General features: G+C 36.0%; 1 protein-coding gene across 1 annotated transcript in view; it reads right to left on the minus strand.

The window, feature by feature from the left end:
• ABCA1 (ATP binding cassette subfamily A member 1) overlaps nt 1-21,642 on the minus strand; it is a 146,155-nt gene extending 124,513 nt beyond the window's left edge. The window contains exon 1 of the mRNA XM_051967072.1: nt 21,035-21,642. The gene's annotated coding sequence lies outside the window, so the exon portion shown is untranslated. The remainder of the gene's footprint in view (nt 1-21,034) is intronic.
• Between the last annotated feature and the right edge of the window lie 308 nt (nt 21,643-21,950).

The following is a 21,950-nucleotide window of genomic DNA, read 5'->3' on the forward strand; positions in this document are numbered from 1 at the left end:
ACATCTTAAAATTTATATAAAAGAATTAACTTTTAAGGGATGTTCATGTCCCTCAATATAAGAGTATATTGTATACTAACATATACAGGTTCTACTTTGGTGCCAAAAATATAAGATGCTTTCCAGGTTTAGATGTTAGGTTGGGTTTTATTTTAAGACACTGGGATTTTTTTTTTTTTTTGAGTCATCACTTTAAACTTTTTTTTTCATTGAAACTAACAATGAAAAGAAAAGAGAAAAAAAAAGAAAAGGAAAGAAGAAATTATTTTCCTTCTGCTTAAAGAAAAAAGCCATAAGGGTATCACAATACAATATATCACAATACAATACTAAACCACATAGGAGTATCACAAAATAAAGGCAAAAAGGCATATAGGAGTATCATAATACAAGAGAAACTGGAACACCGAAAATTAGGTTAGAGTATTTTCAGAAAAACAGGCTAGTTGTATATAGAGAAACAGTATCTACTCTTCCTTAGCCAATGGTGCCCAATAGTCAGCTCTCACATTACTAAGCTAAGAAAATGTAAGCACGTGAAGAGATAGTGAAGCTGTACCAAAACTCTAGGGATCTGAGATCCCGGGAGGAGTCAGTCTTTTGCAATCCACAGCAGCTGGACCAAATATTTGCCAGAGAATAACTTGAAAGCAGAGCTTTAGTTGTAAAGTTTCAATGAACCATATATAAGTTTTTTTTTTTAAACTTCTCTCTTATAGCTCAGACTCCTGTCTGAGAGTTTAGAATAGTCTGCCCAATTCTTTATATATTATTACATAAATGCCATTCCTTTTCCCTTCCCTTTCCTTCCTGTGACCTTTAGGAAAATGCTTCCCCAACCCCATTCCCAGTTTGGAATGAAGAAAAACTAAAACGAGATCGATAATTCCAACATTAGTTGGCATTGTCCTAGGGGGGAAAGTTAACATTTCACTCAAGAGTTTTAAGATATAACTGTCAAAGAGATTTCCTCTGAGCAAACCAACAGAAATGTAGACACTACTTATCAATAACTCCTCTACTATTATATAGACATAATAGGTTAGGTCTGTAAGAATAGCATCAGAAGCACCAAAGCTCTGAATGCACCAAGGCTGCTGCTGAATGCAAAAGGAAGCAGAAGGAAGATCTACACTAAAGATGTAGGCAGGAGATAGGAACCAGAAAGACAGAACTAGTCAATTTTCATTTTATTGTTTTCTCTAGCAAAAAAGTTCGGCTTCAGGCAAGGAAGTACAGAATAAAAGTTATTAACAGGGAGTTGAAATGAAGGTTGAATTTTTATCCTTGTTGTTTCATCGTTTTTTCAGTCATGTCTTCATGACCTTATATGGGCTGTAGTAGGATTTTTTTTCTGCCTTATTTTTTTGGTTTGGCGTGTTTGTTTTGTTTTGTTTTGTTTTTTTGGCAAAGATATAAACTAACAATGTTGAGTACCAGAAAGTGGGTTTAGGTAATTTTGCCATTTTGTCATGTGATGTCAGAAAAAATTCATAGGGAAAGGGAAGCATGCGACTATTTTAGAACTTTGTTAAAAGGCTAGTTTGCAAATGCTTAAGGACATCAATGATCATTATGAATGAATTAGCTCAGGGGAATGGTGGACAGGTGTGGATTTCTGTAAGCCATCTGACAAAAATCTCACAGCAGTCTTCTAAACAAAATGGAGTGATCTTCAGTGATAAGATGGGTGATGTTCAGGAGTAACTGAACGACTGGGTCCAAAAGGAGTTGATGAATGAATCGACAGTAACATGATTGGAAGTATCTAGTTCTACCTGATTTTTCTTGGGCCTTGTTTTATTTGACATTTTTATCCATGACTTATATGAAGGCAGATTGTTCAGATGCCACAAAGTCCACTGGATGATAAAATTAAGATTCCAAAGCTCTCAATATACTAAATGATGGGTTAAATCCAGAAGACAACAAAAACAAAATGGGTGAGGAGAATGGAAACCTGCCAGATCAGGATTAAATAAAGGTCTCCCACCTGGAGATAACAAGGCTTGGAGACAACATATCTGCCTTCCAATATCTGAAGGGCTATCTGGTGAAAAGGGGATTAGGCTGGTTTTATTTTGCTCCAAAGGGCAAAACTAGAATCAACCAAGGGAAGTTAGAGGGAGTAGATTTTTAATTCTGTGTAAGAAAAAACTTCCTAAGTATAAAGAGAAAAGAGGAAAAAAAGGAAAAGAAAAAAGAAAGAACTTCCTCTGCAAAATAGCCATCCATTACCGGAAAGCTTCAAATGTTGCATAGAAGACCAATTGTTGGAAATATTATAAGGAGAAGGCTGGATTTTCTGCTCAGCTCTCACATATTCTACAGTTCTGATTTTCATCACACTTCTTTACCATGAGCATTCTTCTGATCTCTTTACCCTAGAACTAAAAATTTCCATCCCTACAGTAGATACATTTACCTTCTCTAGAATCAATCAGTGAATCAACAAGCATTTATTAAGTGCCTACTATATGGCAAGCACTGTTAGGGATGTAGGCACTTAATAAATGCTTGTTGATTCACTGATTGATTCTAGAGAAGGTAAATGTATCTACTGTAGATGGGTCCATGTGAGCATTCATGTATAAGAAAGAAGAAAAAGCCTTTTAAATAAATCCCTAAGAGTTTTATTCTTTACCATGGAAAATGCATATTCTCTCATTTATATATTATGGATATTCTTTGGAAGTCAATGTTGAATCTGGATCAGCTTGTCAGTGGCTGTGATACATCAGAAGAAGTTATTTTCCCAGTTTTATGACTGATTGCCAAATATGCTCTATTACAAGAAGGCCCGCCCCACCCATAATTTCACTGTAAAATATTGCTTCTTTGAGGTTTTTTCCACAGTGGGAGGGTTTCTTGACTCATCCTGCAATTTTTTTCTCTTCCTCTGATTCATCAGCTCAGTTCAGATCAAATCTCAGTTTATCATTGCCCTGGCTCTAGAGCAGTTGGTAGTATAATTCTTTGTCTTCCATTAAAATTCTGTGAGACAGATTATCAAACCTCTCCTAATCTTTCTAACCCTCTATTTCCTTTTCTGCTTTGGTCTATTCATGTTGGATCAGCCTCCTTCTGCCCCTTTCCCAAACATTCCATAAATCCTGTGACAATGGTTTGGTGACAAAGGCCAGCAGTAGGAAAATGGGCCTCTCATCCCTAGATTTATAACACTTGTCATATTCAGTATACAAACATAACCATATTAAATTGTAATCCTGCAAAAAAACTCAAGTTTTAAAATTCTAAATTTAGAAGGAAAAAAAATGCAAAAAATCATATTATATATAATGTATATATATGTAGATTTTACACAGGTGTATTTTTATACACATATATACAGCATATGATATATGTATGTATATAAATACACATTTTACACATATGCATATCTAATCTATGCTATAATAGATATATCTATTAGATATATACATACACACACACATACACACACAAAGATAAATACATATCTTTGATATTGAAATTAGTGTTCAGCCTCAAGCAAAAAAGATTTCTTCCCATGTTTTCTTATTCTAGCAAAGTTCTGTCCATGTCCTCCCTTAAATCTTCAAGATGGGGAGGGACACCATCCAAGGTGATGAGGGACTAAGGGACATAATTAGTGCCACTTTTTTTTCCCCAATCCCATCTTTCTCACATAGCATCACAGGACCATAGATTTAGAATGGGAAGTTATCACAAAGGAGGCACAGTAAATAAGCTATGTGCTCAAGGTCACACCGGTAACTCCACCTCCAAATACTATCCTATTGCCTTTAGACTGCTTTCTCTTACACAATTCTTTGCAGAGAATATCCACCATGCTCCTTTCAGTTGCCTTTTGGATGAACCTCATTTTTACTTTTTTGGAAATTAGTATTTTACAACTCAGTCTAACTATTACTAGAAGAAAGGCAATACTCAAAGGCTGGTCCTTTGTTTTGGAGGAAAAGCATAGGTTCCTTAAAAACTATCTTCAAGTGAGAATATTGTGGCAGCCCAACTGACCATCGCCCACTGTGCCTCAAGTGAGACACAAAATAACAGAACACGTTCAGCCCACTGACCAAATGTAAAAGTGACTTCCAAAGGGACAGCTAGGTGGTGCAGTAGATAAAGCACCATAGGAATGGATAATAAATACTGGTGGTCCTTGACCATATTATGCAATTGAATGTACACTCCACCCTGATTGACAAATATAAAACATTACACATGAATATATATACATATATACATATAAAAATATGTATCCAAATGTTTATTATATTCATATTCACATATATGTGATATTATATTTGACATATATAAACATACATATATGTATCCAAATATTCAAATACAAAAACACACATGTATGTCTATATTTATATGAACACATACATATGCACGTATTGCATATATATTTGTGAATATGTGCATGTTTTATTCAAGTATTATATAATATTATTTGATACCCCTACTAACTCTATAAGATAGATGCTAATATTTTGTCCTCTTTTACAGATGAAGAAAGAGAGGCTAAGAAAAGGTAAGAGATGGTTTCTTCAATAAAGTACGTGAGGCACTAGGCTACCTTACAAGGCATCTAACATGAAATATTTCATCTGAGTTTTATAATAACTCAGTAAAGTAGATACTTCATGTTTTATTATTCTCATTAAATAAAGATCTATACCCTTAGGAATAGAAAAATTAAGTAATTCCCAATGGTTACAGAGTTAATAAGCACCAGAAGCAGAATTCAAAGGCAGATGTCTCTTGAACTCTAAATCTAATGTTCTTCCCACTATATCATGATACTATAAAATGCATTTAATGACAATAATTAATAATAATAGCTAGCATTTATATAGTTCTTTAAGGTTTGCACAGCATTTGACAAATGTTACCTCATTTGATCCTGGAAAAGTAAGTACTATTTTTATTCCTAATTTACAAATGAGGAAACAGAGGCAAACAGGATTAAGTGACCTGCCCAGAGTCACATACTTAGTAAGTGTATGAGATAGAATTTGAATTCAGTTGTTCATAATTTCAGGCCCAGTGCTGTATCCATCAAGCTTGCAGCATAATCAGGAAAAGTCCTGAAGGCCTTCTTAGAATCAGGAAGAATTCAAATTCTACCTTAGAAACTTACAAGGAGTAATCCAGTACAGTCATTTCTGGCTTCTACGATTCTCTTTTTACTATGATGGATTCAACAATAGCACTTACCATTTAGGGCAATTGGGAGGATAAAATGAGATTATTTGTAAAATGTTATATAAATACTATCTATTATTATTAGCGTTACTATCGTTCACATCTCTTACATTATGATAACTAAAGATAAGAAATTCCCTTCCTAAAAATGTTTTCCTTCACCATGTATAACAATAATGAGTTTATTCTTAGGTTTTCAACTAGTTTTATAGTAGCTTTAGAAACTATAGTCATTCAAAGTTCTGAAAACTGATCAATCAAAGAAAGAACTCTATTTTGACAGCTACAGAACTGTGGAGAAACTAAAAACTTTACTGACAGTCCATTACACATGGCACTTCTGGATCCTCACTGAACAAACACAGAATAACCTTCAAAAGAAGCTTTGAGCAAACAATACAACTATTTGCTTTTAACTATGGTGGGGAGGGGATGGATTGGAGGGAAGAACCTTTCCTCTAAATAAGAAATCAGTGTTTCAACATTATTTTTCAAGGAAAAACATCGAACTTTACCCCAAGCCAAACAAGATGCTTGCATCGGAGGGATGTGGAAAAGGCTGTCAAAGTCACCAGCTTCCCTACAAGCTCCAGACACATAGGCAAGCTTTCCGTGATTTTTTTTTCTTTCCATGAAAACTTGGATTTTTTTTCCCCCTTTTTGATGTAAGATGAGAGTTCTGATGGCATTTTAGACAGACTTTTGATGACTACACATTTCCTTCAAAGACAGCCCTTCCAGTCAAATTGAATTGTACTAAAATCTTAAAGGACTTTTGCACTGCATCCAGTCATAAAATACCCTGGATACCCTTCTTCCCAAAAAATGGAATTATCATCAAGGTAAACTTTTCACACTGCATTTTTAAAGTCATTAAAAAAAAAAGAGCTCTCCATGTTTCTTTGCCTCAAACTAGCTCCTAAAGCAAATTTAAGATTAAAGAAGTATTGGAGCTAGATAGTCCTCCAAACCTTTAAAAACAAAACTGCCTACCCAGCATTCCCCCTCATTAGCATATACTTTACCTATTACTTCCCAACCTTCATTCCATAAGCCTCCTTATAAAAAACCCCTCCTACTCCTTCCTCTTAGGCTCTCAAACTACCTGAATTCAATCTCACTCCTCCTCTTCATGCCCACTGTTTCCTTTGCCAACCAAACTCTTCTATATTCCTTGCCCTGAAATGAATATAAATTGCTTGCATTTTTGTTTTTCTTCACGGGTTATTTATACCTTCTGAATCTAGTTTTCCCTGTGCAATAAAAAAACTGTTCAGTTCTGCAAACATATATTTTATCTAGGATATACTGTAACCTATTCAACATGTAAAGGACTGCTTGCCATCTGGGGGAGGGGGTGGAGGGAGGGAGGGGAAAAATCGGAACACAAGTGAGTGCAAGGGATAATGCTGTAAAAAATTACCCTGGCATGGGTTCTATCAATAAAAAGTTATTTTTATATATATATATAACTCAAGGAAAACCAATACTTTTCAGAAAAAAAAGATGGCAGAATCTTTTCCTTTTCCCATTGACAATTTCAGACTATCTATAACCATTTAGAAACTTTTCCCTTAAAGTTCAATCATATCTTCTTTACAAAACAAAATTATTTATCAACTTTCACCATGCTAAAAACACTTCTGATCCATGTTTTTTGTTGCCATCACTTTCCTTGTCATTAATTTTGGCTGTTCAATATTTACAGCTCTAAATACATGGATCTCCACTCAACGAGATATCCAACCAACAACCACACTTTGGGCATGGATCTGCTTCAGACCCCAAATTTAAAGCTTATGGTTCCTTTCACCCCTACATCAAACCTGCTAAATCTATCCTTTAACCCATACCATGTTATTTTTTAATCCTACCCTTCCAATTGCTGCAGTACATCAATTCTTCCTACACATATCCTCTCTACTTTGGCTGCAAACAACCCATAAAATATGGGTTGTGCTCTTACCAAATATTCTTGGAGAAATCATAAGTACTGAATAGTCCAAGAATATATGTTATTTAACTTTTAACTATACCTTCACAGATGCCTGAATATCCTTTCACTTATCTGTTAATTCTATACCAAATTTATCTTTCTAAACCTTTCATACTCAAGAACTAGTCTAACCAGATCTCCTTCAGGTTCATCAGATTACCAAGAAGGTAGCCATCACCTAAACTTATGGTAACCCCCTCCATTCCTTCAAACCTCCAAACCTCTAGTTTTCTTCTACCCTTTTCCCTTTTCTCTTCCCCTCTCCATCTCAATACACCACCACTAAAGCTTTGTCTCTATCTCAAACAATCTCTGAATCTGTCCCTGCTCATTCCTTTTTCCTTTCTACCTCAAAAACTAGGATAAGCCTCCACTTCTAAGATTAACTTTAATACTTGGACTTATCTATTTTATCTTTCCCATTCTCTCTTAACTCACTTCTATATTTCTCACTCTCACTTCTATTAAATCTCCAATCTTTTTTATCCATTAACCTCTTTTCCTTAGCTACAAATATGCTGAGGCTTTCCCATGAATCTCTAACAATAAAAATGAAAAGATTTCTCCCCGCCCTACCCCCATCATATACATACCAACTACCCTCTTCTCAAGCTACTATATTCTTTCTTTCCTTCCTTTCAGCACAAAATTCTTCCAGAAATCAATGGGGGGAATCTATAATTTGTCAGAGACAAGGCAACAAAACCTCTATTTAACACAAATTAAGGGAAACAATGTCATTAAGTGCTCACCCTCAGATGTTACACAGCTCACTGTGGAGAGGAGCTTTAAACTTTAGTCCTGCAAGCTCAGAATTAGAACTCAATTAAATTAAGCCAACATCTGCATACAATTGTCTTTATATTCACCAACTTCTATTCTTTCAAGTCTGTCAGACAAATTCATCACTTTCCAGCTTCCTTCCCTGGTCTCAACCAATGAGCCAACAAAAGACACAGCCTCTTTCAGAAATAGCTGTTAGCCCACAGTATATGCTGACATTTACCAGATATGCAATCAATCAAGTGATGAATTTCACCATCATCAAAAATAGGTGGCTGCCGATAAACAGGGTTACAAAAAAGATTATGGGGCATGCTGTCCCTCTCTTTATAGTTCAGCCACTTTTTATGATAACCAGAATGAATCACTTTATTGGCTAGTTCTAAAGACTTAGCAAATATTAATATAAAGTCTTTAGGACTAGAAATCACCTTAGAGGTTACCTAGTAATAATGCCCTTTCACCTTACATAAAAAGAAACACAAATACTAAAAATGTTTCCTCACAGCCACCCTCTGATATGGTTAAGATGCAAGCATTTTTATAAGAAATTCATGCTCTACTATGTTGCAACTTGCCCAAAGCTAATAAATATGGAAGCATGAACCTGGCCTTCAGATTTCAAATTTCATGTTCATTTCATTAGAACACACTTGCATATGCTTCTTAACTTGAAACTTTAAAAACTTTTAAAAACAAATTATTGACACCATCAGCTGTTTTAGAAAGCTGTTGTATTTGTTAGCATTTTTATTTTATTTATTTTATAGAAAAGTACCACATGCACTAGGATTTTTGCAAATAAAATGTTTTGTTAAAGTAAAAAAAAAAAAAACTTTAAAAGAAAAATAGAAAATGATAGGTAACAAACTATGTAAAGGAGAATATAATACAGTACAGTGGGGATTTTGAGACGTTGCCTGACATTTATTTGCTTTGTGACCTCATTCAAATCACTTAGTTTCTAGTTTCCTAATCTATAAACTGGAGCATGTCTTGCTCTAAATCGATCCATGATCTGGATTCAAATCTAACCCGAGAGTCTAACTTCCTGCATGATCCTGGGCAAAACACTTCCCCAGTCTCAGTTTCCTTATATGTAAAGTGAAGCAGTTGGGCTAAATGTTCTAGCTATCAACTAAACCATCTATTCTTCAAAGGTGAATTTATGATTGTTTTAAGAGTTGGGGGAGGAGGGAATTACAAGCTACAATATCCAAACAGAATCCTGCTAAGTGATTACACAAGTGTAAATACCAATATTTCTACTTTCTATTTATTCTCTCTTTTATGGACATATAACATTTTATCACTTACACAGCTCTTTCCTGAGCCATTATCTTCAATTATCTTCACAACCATCTAGAGAGGGCACTGGGAACATCTGAGGGCAATTATCACCATTTAACAGATGTAACTTTAACCAAGCACAATCTCTCTTACAGGATCTAGCTAAGATCCCTAAGAAATACTACTCCTGGTCTAGAGTGGCTCAGAAATCTAATGAGGTCAGTTTAATAGAAATGTAAAAATAGTCTTTATCATCATAACTTTTATACAATGGAGTAATAACCAGAGAACATAAAATAGAAGTGGGATTAAAAAATGAAAGTGTCAATTCCCCGGAATTTACTAAATGCAAAACAGGACAAATAAGTGAATAAACATAGCTGACTTAGGGTTTACCTTCACTCAAAGGTCCTACTTAAGGAGAATTAGCAAGATCAATGTTCAAAGCACTTAGATTCATGTACCAAATAAATTTAGTCAGCAACATGCTGTCACCAGGATTACCATTCCTCTGCATAAGAGAAAGAGTCCAAAAGATCAGTTAAGACTTTCTGACCTCAAGCAGAGATCCTGCAGGTTTCAGATTGGGAGGGAAAATAATGCAAATGTACACATGTGTATGTATATATGTATACATAAATATGTATCTATATATACATCTGATCAGTAACTTCATGTCATTTTTTACTGGGAAGAAAACCATGTATCTATTTATATAATACACAACTGATAAATAACCATGTCATTTTTATTGGGGAAAATATATGTTTATAATATACGTCTGATCAATAATTTCATGTCATTTTTGAGGAAAAATCACATATATGTATATAATATACATCTAATCAGTAACAATGTCATTTTTATTAGGGGAAAATTATATATTTATGTATATACATATATGTACATAGATCTGATCAGTAACTGTCATTTTTTTAAAAGTACCATCATACTGTGTCTTGAAAGTCCATACAATTAATACATTTAAAAGGACCTCTGAAAATTGATCAAGTATCTACCTGGCAGAATCTCAATTTAATGAATACGCTGTACTAAGGACCAAACTACCATGTTTATGCTCTAGCCTTAGTCTCACTGTTAATCATGAGCAGTGGTCATATTGCAGAATACTACCAGAAGGACTTTCCGTCCAAGAAGGGTCTTTCTTCTCTGAATTTCTGCAGCATTAAGCATCTTAATGTTGCAGCTGCCTTCTCCCTCTGTCTCTGTGGTCTTCTTCCATTGATGAGTTTTTCCCAGAAGCTTTAAGGCCCAGAAAAAACATTCTTTATTCTTAAGACTTTAGCCACCACTATCCCCTACCCCACAAAAAACCCTTGTTGGCTCCTCTTTATGTGTTGTTTTTTTCCTTTGGAATGTAAGCTCTTTGAAGTCAGGAGCTTTGTTTTTGCCTTGTATCTCCAATTAGTATTTTATTTGTCCAAATACATTCAAAGACAGTTTTGCAACATTCACTTCTGCAAAACCTTGTGTATCAAATATTTCTCCCTTTCTCCCTTCACCCCCCCCAAGACAGCAAGCATTTGATATAAATTAAACATGTACAGTAGAATAGTGCTTTGAACATATTAAGTGTTTAATAAATGCTAGTTGCCTTAAGTCAAGTGCCACCCATTTGGCACTTAGTAGCTCATATATGTAGTTATTTCAGTATGTATCCTCAGTATTTCGCTATAAAGCAACAGATAATATTTATGATTAGTTTGTAGAGTCTGAATCATTGCTTGATAGTTATTTTTTGGTGATTTTAACTCTAGAGCAGTGAACTTTTGTTCTCAATATCTTCATGTTGTTTAAAAAAAAAAAAACTATCGAGGATCTGTTCAAAGAGTTTTTGTTCACATGGGTTATATTTATAGCTATTTACTATATTAGAAATAAAAATAATTTTGAATTTGTAGACCTTCTGAAAGGGTTTCAGAGACCCCAACAATTCTTTGGACTACACTTTGAGGACCACTGCTATGGAGTGTGAAGCTTCTTGAGGGCAGAGTCTTTCTATCCAGCTCTATTGTTAATTTTTTTGTTGATTTCTTTCTGTTTTTCCCTGATCCCATTTGGGTTTTTTTTGGACAAAGAAACTGATTTGCCATTTTTTTTTTCAGATTTTTTACGAAGAGGAGACACAAAAAGTTAAGTGATTTGCCCAGTGTCATACAATGTCTAAGATTAGATTTGAACTCAGAGCCTCCTGACTCCAAGGCTAGACCATTAGAGAACACTATGCAATCTAGCTACCCTCCATGCAGTATACCTACATATTACCTTTCATAAAGTCCTCAATGAAAATTGTGGTTTGACTAAGGGGATTCTAAATTCTCTGACAGAAGAACAATGATATTTTATTAAAAATTTCACCTCTACTCATTATCATTCGGTAAATCTGAATCTACCAAATACGTCCAATCAGGGGGAAAAAAAAAACAACAAACAAAACCAAAAACTAAAATTGCTCTATATGAATTGTACACACATTAGATCAGGACTGGATTGTGATGATTAAGAGTACATCTGTGGTCTTAATTTGTCAGAGAATTATTGTCAAGGCAGATTTCTGCCTGTGGAGACTATTAAACAGTAAAACATTACTAGTTAAGAGTATAGTTTCTCCTCAGAAGGCTTTAAAAAAATAAAAAATGAAAATGTTATCTTAAATTCTTAACTTTCTGAGGGATCCTAAGGCCTAGTTGAAGTCTTGCGGTAATTAAAATCTAAAAGAAGCTGGCCTTTCTTGGATGGAAAGCAAAGAGACCAATTGAAAAGTGCCTTAAAGGTTCAAGTCTGACCAGCAAGCAAAATAAAGTCCAATGTCCAAAAACATACATAATTCATTTTAATGGACATAATTCCTTTTTTTTTTTTTTAAAGGAGCAAACTGAAAAGCTTATATCCTAGAATGTCTTTTATCCAAACTAAAGAACATTAAGTGCTTTCTGCTAGCATGTCAGCTTCCTCCCATTCATGTTCAAAAGGGTTCATCCTGAGGATGTGGGGAAATCACATCCCTAGACTACAGCTATACACATACCTACATTACAGCTGCTTCCCTGTGATCTAGTGGCTAGCTAGGTGATTATGAAAAGTAAAGGAAAAGCCTTAATTATTGTAATTAACAAGTATACACTGATTAAAGTTTAATTAAAAATTAAAATTTCTTCCAAAAGAAACCTATTAAATTTGACCAAGGTTCAAATGTAGGGTGTTTTTTTTTGGGGGGGTTAATCCTATTTCTGTACCTAAACCAGGTTCGTCAAAACAGAAAAAAGTATAGATCAATTTTCCTAATGAATAATGCAAAAATCTTAATACTATTAACATATAGTGTTAATAACACTGTTCAATAGCTCTCAGTCTAAAGTGCAGACAGGATTGTGGAAGGTTCTACATTAGCGCCAACTCAGCAACACTATTACATATTAGGTGCAGAAGTTGTGTGTTTATTTTAAAATGAATTTCACTTCTGCCTTTCCGCCAATCACTCTATCACCCTTTTTAGATGAGGGGAAATTATCAGTTTCAAAAGAGAAAATGGCTTTGCTATTACAAAAATCAATTTAAGCCCATTAGCCTGAGTTCAATTTTCTTTTTCATATTTTGGACAACTCTCTTTAATTTTTTTTTTCCTTTCTGATTACTTAAGAGTCTCTAAATAACTTCACCTCCCAAACTTGGAGAACCAAGCTGTCAGATCTCTGACAATTCAGAGACCTGCTTGCCAACTGAATTAGCGTCGGCATCCGGAAACATGTGAGGTTCCATAGGAAAGGAATTTGACCTTTACATGTCATGTCAAACACAGGAATCATCTATTTAGATGATGATCAATGGCCTGGTCTACTTCTCCAAAGAAGCATCTCTTAAGTCAGGTGTTATTTTCATGACCTGGGAAGAAATGAGTATGTAGATAAAAAGTGACACACCTGTATTAACCAGTCCTTTGACCTTTAAACAATATCCAAACTCATCTCATTAAGATACCAGCCATCTATCAAGAAAGGGAAGGGGCTTACTACCCAAAAATTATATGGTGGTTACCAAAATATTATTTTTTTTAATTAAAGCTTTTTATTTTTCCAAACATATGCATAAATAATGCTGCAACATTATCTCTTGCAAAACCTTGTGTTCCATTTTTCCCCTTCTCCCACCCCCCCTCTACTAAATAGCAAGTAGTCCAATATAGGCAAAACACTAATTTTCTGAACAGTATCCTAACAGCATGCAAAAAGTTACCTAACTCTAAAAGTGCCCAACTTGCTAAAACAGAAGTCCCACACAAGTAGACTGCTTCAGTCTAAATGAACTTTGCTTTACCAAAACAGGCTAGTTCCTGAAAAGTTGAGTGTAAACATGAATTTAAGTAAACAGAATCTTACTTTTAATACCCTTTGAGGGAAGCTTGCTATTTAAAGGAACACTTTACTGATTCTTTTTATAAAGTGAATAACTCTTAAAAAGAAAAAAAAAAAACCATTCATCCCTAAGGTATGTTTGGTAAATCCAAATTTCCTTAAAGTTGCCTCTGCCAGGATCAACATTTATAAGAGTTCCAAGCCTAAAAACACCTTGGGCACTGAGAAACCCATTTGGATTCATGCTGCCATCCACTGGTGAAATGTTTCTTTGAGAAAAAAAGTTTTATGTTATTTCTTGTTTAAAAAAAAATGCTGGTTTCTAATCTTTCTAGAAAGAGCAAAATTAATACAAGGCATTTACTAAAGGAATATTTCATAGAGAGGTCTACTTTAGGCAAAAAAATCTCTTTTGCTCACCTAGGTCTGTCAGGTTTGTCCATTATTTTTTACCCATCCAGCACTCCCTTCTAGCCCCCTTTATCAACATCTCTAGCAACAGCCAACTCCAGTCATCTTACCCTAAATTAAATACAAAACAAGCTAGCATTTTACCCATTCCTAATTGCTGCCTTATATATTATGGTCCCAAAAGCCAGAGGGACCCAGAATCCAAATAAACTCAAAGAAATCCAGTGAAGGAATCTATAAGCTCTACTGGAAGTGCTATTTACAATCAAATCACTTCATATCTGGTCCTCAGTCTACTTATCTCAAAAATGAGGAACCTGGAATGAAAGCTCTCTAAGACCCTTCCCAGCTGTATAAATCCAAGCCCCTTTTGCTTTGCATAATTTTTTGGTGAGAGCTATAGGACTTTTCCTCTGGCGAATATCTTCCAGGGTCCGATAGGATGTTTCTTGCTCTCACCTCCCCCATGCTCTTAAATTCCCCCCAAACCACTTAACATTTGTTTCCACCCAGGAAAGTCATTAGCATAACTCAAATAGCAGAGCAGAATGAGGGCCATTTTTTTTCCTTGTTACACATGGACATACTAAAGCATTGAGAAATTAAAACAATTTGCTTAATGTAAGCAAGCAAAACACTGGTGGAAACAAGAAAAAACAAATGTCAATTCATGTCTGTACATAAAATTAACTCAATTAAAGGAAGGTAATATTAAGTCAGATTTAGAATTACACAAAACTCACAGATTATTCAGATCCACATTGTAATCCACCATTATGGTAGTATGATACATGAGCATTGAACTGAATTGAATGTCTCCTTCTACTTTAACTGCACCATCTGTTTGGCGATAGAGCAAAAGAAGTTTTTTCCAGGACAAATTATGAATTGTGAATTATAGTATGGTTACTGCCAAAGGAGCAAGAGTTCAATAAATATCACTGTTTGATCTTCATTTAGAGGGAATTAATGCAAGCAACTTGGAGCAGATATACTCTTAGGTGAAACTGACTCCTCAAAGGGTAATTTTAGGCTTTATAAAAAAACATTAGTATAACCTTATGACAAATCTATATTTTCTAACAGTATGATCCTAACAACTATTTTTACTTAATCAGAGTAGCCAGCTTAGCTCAAATCCTAGTTAATGTAATATGGATTTAAGTGCACTATTATTGAAATAGGTCATTTTACACAGAAATTTCTATTAGAGAAAAAAAATTAATGTACCACCAACTGTTAACTGTAAGGCTTTCCCCTATTATATTGCTTCAAATGAAAAAAGTACAGATAAATGAAAGACTTCAAAGTTAGTCACATCAAATTTTTTTCTTTCAAAACTTCTCAGAACTAAGATTTCAACCTAAGAAAAATTGCTGACTTACATATGAACACAAAAATGAATTGGCGATTAGATTTACACATAAAAATACGTAGGATTTTAAATTTTTAGTACATTCATTCCAGTGGAAAAATCTTTCCTACCAAAAATGCATTAATAAAAATACAAATGTGGAATTTCAGGGTGCAACTTTTTTCAAGGAGCACAGCTGTCAAGAAAGGGAAACGAAACTACATGTTTTCAAACAGGATGGGAAGAGAATTGTTTGTTCCAATAAAAATACTTTGGACTCAGCATCTTAAGCAAAAAATTCCCAATCTTGAGCATAAATCTATCGAGATTTAACTCAGATTATTTCCCATGTAAATTTCTCCTTTAGCTACTATTCTTTTTCATAAGCATCACATCATACTAACTACTTTTAGGATTTTTTTTTTTTTTTTAAGAATATCAATTCTTAAGAAAAAAATTCTAACAAGACTCCCTCGCTGTTTGGCTTCTCCATAGATCATTTCCAGATTGACAAAGGGTAGTATTTCAAAACTTTTTTCTATTTCATTAACTGTGTCATATGCTCATTCACTAAGTTTCAGTAAAAATCATGGGCTGAGGGCCGATATGCTTTTTTGGTAGCTTAAGTTAGACCAATAGTTCCCAACTCAATTTGGCCACAGAACATTTTAAGACTAGAAATAAACAGAGGATACCCCAAAGTGCTGCTGGCCCAAGGATGCAAGGAAATTAACTCTCCATGAAATAAAAGGAATTGGGGGAAAAGTCTAGGACAAAATAAAGGAAATTGGAGCTATTATCAACCCCCCAAAAATTACTGTTCACAAAAATTACTGTTTTTGATATATACATTAATTTCACATGTTAATATATCAGAAGAATAACCTGACAGTGAACCTTTCTAACAGAATCTCAGTTCATTAATGATGATGAAGATGAAGATGAAGATGATAATGATGATAGCTGGCACACAAGTAAGCTTATCTTCCTGACTCCAAGTCATTCTATTCAATATGCTTTGTTTGCCTCACTTAAAAACAATTCACACAAAAGTCAAGATATCTCCTCAAGTCATTGATCCTCCTCAAAAATGAAGGATAAACAACAAAAAACTATGATAAGCTAAGAACATGGTTAATGAAATATTAATCTCATGGCATGGAGATTGAAAGGTACCATAAGTGCCACTTGGAATAAGATTTTCATTGTTTGGGTCTGTACATGTCTATAGTTTTTTTTCCCCCCATAATTGTGACATACTCCTGTATATCAGTACAAATTTTCAGCCAAGTGGAAAGTATCTTAATTTATAGCATTACAAAGCAATCAGTGAGCACAGAAAGGTTGAATGATTGACCCATACCTGTCATAGGTGGAGACTTGAACCCTGATATTCCTGAGAGTCTTACCTATTACCTTGCTTGCAATATTACAGCTATATTTCCCTATAATATATAGCTTAAAAAAAAAAAAGACATCTAACTTCAGTAGAAAACTTTGAAAAAGTTTCAACTAGCAAAACATTTACAGTTTTAATCAAGTTTTGTTCCCCACCCCCCCAAAAAAAATCGAGAAGAGGGATTTGTTGAGTCTGGGTATCCTAATTTATTAGGGTATAGGGTAAGAAAAGCTCTATCAGGAGTTTTCCATCCTCTTTTCCCCAAGATAATCTTTTAAATTATCCAATGTTTTCTTATATTAAGAAAAGACAGAAATGAAAAGAGAAAAAGAAAAAGGAAAAGAATCCTCGATGTGTCTTATTCCATTTTAAGTTGAAAACCACATCTTTAACAAAACAACAGATGGATCAACAATAACTTAAGGAAAGGCAATTCAGCAATTTCATTTTATCATGACAAATTTTTTTTAAAAATTCACAGAAGAGGCAAACTATACGTTCTTTTGTCCATCAATTTAATAATTGGTTATTATTTTCTGATATGGCTTTGATGCAATGTGAACCAAGATACTCATAAGAAATGAGCAAAATTATAGTATGATTTTAATTTTAACCCAAGAAAAAGTTGGGAAATTTAGAATTGAGTAAACTTTATCCTTTGTTGTTTCTTCTATAGTGTTGCAATGATTAAATAAGATTTCCAGTAAAGTGAAAAGGAATTCAGCAGGCCTAACGGTGGTAGAAGGTGAAGAATTAGTATATCATCTGAAGATTTGAACGGGGCCATAGCAGATTAGCTCACTGAATTTAATGTCACTCACTGGAATGTCCTTTTCTTCAATTTAATTCCTATCCACTTCATTGTAAATTCTAGAGATATAAAAAAAGTCTTACCCATCACACAGTAGTAACTTTTGCTTTTTATATGTAATACATAGGAAATGAGAAGCAGCTAAATTTCAATAGTCTTGAAAAGAAATTATTGTTAAAAAGGATATTAAGGTCTCCTACAAAAGCAAGAGTTTACATTGTGTCCTCTTTGAGAACAGATGCACTAAAGTGAATATTCATTTTTTATCTGATAAAAGCCACAGCCTAAAGAGAATTTCAATTTCAGTCTACCTCTATTATTTAATACCTTATCTCTGAACAAAAAAATCTGCCATAATATAAAAAAAGTCATCAGGCTATTTGATAATCCTTTGGTTATTCCAAAATACTCAAGAGAATCAAAATTATAAGATAGATTAAAATTTTAGACCAAAGAACAAATATAATAAAAAACAAATACAATACTGCAAGAAAACTGGGGGGGAAAAACTCAATCTTTAAGACTAAAAAATTCCAGTTCCCTCCTTTAAGGAGGGATACCAAATATGAGGGGGGGAAAATCTGATTTGGGGTTTCATTTCAGTTCATTTTAATAATAGATGTATAATGTGTTCCTAATGTATTACAAAGTCAGAGAATCCAAGGATCATTAATAACCACTCTACCAATTCTGGAAGATAAGATAGTGTCAACTCAAGACAGTACAGATGTTTACTAAAACAAAATATGAGCCTGACCTATTACATATATGACAGACTTAAACTAAAACGATTATAAATCTCCACTCTTTGAAGGTCACAAAAGAAAAATTGAATCCACAGGAAGCTTTATCGTTCTTTAATCAAAACTAGCCCTTTTCCTCAGAAGGAAGGCTTATTCATATTCCTAAACTGTCCCTAGAATTTGTGTTCCCATTAATAAGTCTCAAAAAAAATTTCCCTTTTACAAAAAATCTAATGGTGACCTTTGCTTTCAAGTCAATTCTTGTGTGTGTGTGTGTGTGTGTGTGTGTGTGTGTGTGTGGTGTGTATGTGTGTAATGCCTTCAAAAAATATTTTATTTGTGCACTGACTTGATACCGACTATAAGACCTGAGATTGAGGAAGCTGACACTTAAAGAGAAAAAAACGATTTGCCCAAAGTCACACAATTAATAAATGTCTGGATTCAAAACGGGATCTTCTGATTGTTAAATTCAGTGTTCTTTTCACTATACCCTAAAGGATCCCACCTTTAATGAAAGTATGGGAAATGGGGGTAGAGAGATAAGTATGGAATTGAAATGTAAAACAAGACATGAGCTAAGTACTTTTTTTTTTTTTTTTTTGCATTTTCATTTATATTGGTCTTCCTAGTGGAAACAGCCCAATTTGTATGGAAGAAAAAAGTTGTGTTGTTTTGTTGGGAATGGGGGGGAGGGGGGCGAAGAAAGCAAACTTACCCTCTATCGTAGTGTTATTACCACAGGTGAGAAAAAGCAATTAGAACTGTGATTTCATTTGATTCTATTTTAATAATTAAGGCATTGTGAGTGACTAAAGCTATGTGTATAATTATTTTGTTTATTAGTCAAGAACTAGATCTCCATAGGATGTCACAAGAATAAAACAATGACGTTTGTCTCAGGCCTGCGCTCACTTTTCTAAGTTATCCTTCAAAAGTATCACTTGTCTTCTAAAATCTGATTATCTCAGTACTGAAGACCAGTAACCCAGTGCCTGATTACTCTTGTCTAGAGCCTGTTTCATTTCTGTTAAGTCCTCAAAGGAGGGAGTCAGAAGACAATAAGAACGCCCTGAGCTACGTTCTTATACCACCAGGAAACTTCCAAGATCTAGTCAAGGATTATTGGCGGCGAAGAAACAAACACGAAAATCTACAAGAAAAGGCTTTCTGTAGTTTCCTCCTAGTCTGCGCCAGCACAGCTTCCCGACCCAGGGCTGACTCAGTCTAGATCAGAAGGGAAACAATGAACTTCGACTCTATAGCCCAGACCGGCTGTCTGCCCGAAGCGTCAAGCTCTCCCAAGTCTGCCCTACTGGCACTCAGATGAGACCCTCTTCGAGCAGCCCACTCCCCACTCCCCCACCCACCACTCCAGAAGCAATCCCTACCCTAGGCAGAGCTCGGGATTCTTTAACTCCAGAGGAAGAGGACAGAAGCAAGGGGAGGGAGAAAAGGGGGTGGGGAGAAAAGGCGGTGGGGAGAAAAGGCTTGGGGGGTGGGGAGGGAAGGCTTGGGGGGTGGGGGGTGCTGCTGCGCGCCCCCGCCTCCCCACGCTATGTGGCAGAGCTCGGTGTTCTGCGCAGCCGGCCGGGGTTACTCTCGGTCATTCTAGCTGCGCCGCCGTCTCCACACACAGGCAACAAGAGACCAGCAGCAAATGATAAAAAGACCAAAATTGGGGGTGGAGGGGAAGGCGGGGGCTGGAATCTAGGAGGGAAGATAGAAATGCTACGTAGATTACATTAATCCACCATCTCTTCAGTTGCACGTCTTCTTTAGAAAAAAAAAATGTTCACCAGGTGAAACCTGTCTATGAGCAGATGCATTGGAAATCATTAGAACTATCCTCAAAATTGGGGAGGGGAGAGGAAAAAAAAAAAAAAACACTAAGAGTTAAACTGTGTAAGGAATGTCCCGGTTAAGAAGATACAATAGAAATGCTTTATTAATAACAACTCATTAGCAAGATAGTTCGATGCCTTTCCTGTTGGTTAACCAGAGGAAGAAGCAAAGTAACCAGCTAAAAAAGCGCACGGAACCAGAAGACCAATAAGGGGTTCTGAAAGTGTCAGGTATCCCTTGACAAAGCAGAAAGTTCTGGCTGCACCAGGTACAGTTCTTCTTCCCCTCAGTTCACCAAAAAGAAAAAAAAAAAAAATCTGCATATAGCTCCAGCAAGTCTCTCCCCAAAAGTGGTTCGAGTTTTCCCCTTCAATGTCCTTCTCTTCTCATCCACCTTCCCTAGACTTAGCCTTACGGTCAACAGAATGGACAAAGAAAGGGGCCCCGTGCCATTTAGTCCCTAAGGATCCCAAGGGATGCTCGACTTTTTCTCAGGAGAAGACAAACCTCTCGACTTACTTCCGAGAAGAATGCAAAGAAGAAATGGAGAAAGGGGGTATTTGCAAGCTCCCCAAACACAGCTATGGGTTGGGTAGAAACCTTGCCCAGAGGCGAGAGATAGTAGGCAGATGTAGGGGTCCTTCTAACCAACCGCAAGAACAAATCACTGGAATCAGACTTATTTTTTCCTTCCTCCTCTCCTATCTTCCAAAAAAGAAAAAAAAAAGAGGGGACACCCCCTCCTCCGCCCCCCACTTCCCCTCTACTAGCAACAACAACAGAACAAAATCTTAAGTTGTTGGAGAAGCTCTTACCTGCTTTCCACTTTTGTTTCTGCGACTCTCTCCCTCTACTCCTTTGGAAATACGTGTGAAAAATAAAACGAAAATTTAAAAGAGAGAGAGAGAGACCGAAGAAATGGGCTCTCGCCCCCGATTCCCCTTTGGTGCCCCCTCCCCTGCCTCGGCTTTCCTATGGGCACCAGCGAACTCCTCCTGCTCTGCCTAGCGTACGGTCCTCAGTCCCTCTCTCCCAGAATTAAGGGTTTTTAGCCTGGACTAGTTCCTTTTATAGATTCGGCTGCGCCGAACAGCGGGGTTATTATCGGTCAAACTCTGTTCTCTTTCTCTCCCCACCCCCTACTTCCCGGCTCTCTGTTTATGTAGTTCAGTCACTCACCGAAAGCACGTGGAGGAACGACACGCCTCTTAAACGGGCAACCGGCTGAGCCCGACTCCCCCCTCCTCTCCTTGGTCGCTGAATGGCAGGTGGGATGAACTGAGGCCGGTCCCCGAGGGTGATCCGAGAAAAGCCCTTGCAGTAAAGTGGCCGGCGCTTTGTCCTCCCCTCGGCGCTACAAGCCACCAGATAGTTCAAATAGTCCTCACAAGCTCCAAAGTATCTTTAAAAAAACAAACTTAGGAGTAAAGGAGAGAAGCCAGGAAGAAACCTCTTTTCTCCTCTTTTTATTGGGTAGGGGGGAGGGGGGAGAAATAGGAGTAAACTGCTTGAAAAAGTTCCTTTCCCCTTCCCTTGTCTTCTTAGTTTCATTTCCTCAGTTTGGTGACGGAGGCCAGCGATTTGCTTTGAGGATGGAGGGCGCTTTCTCTTGCTTTTTCAGAGCTTAACTCTTAATGTCACAGGTGCAATTAAAGTCTTTCCCCTCCTCCCCCCTGCAACCCCTTCCTCCATCACTGCCCTTTTGCCCACAGCGGGAGACCACGTCAGATA

Source organism: Antechinus flavipes, chromosome 1, assembly GCF_016432865.1.
Source record: "Antechinus flavipes isolate AdamAnt ecotype Samford, QLD, Australia chromosome 1, AdamAnt_v2, whole genome shotgun sequence".
NCBI classification, from domain to species: Eukaryota; Metazoa; Chordata; class Mammalia; order Dasyuromorphia; family Dasyuridae; genus Antechinus; species Antechinus flavipes.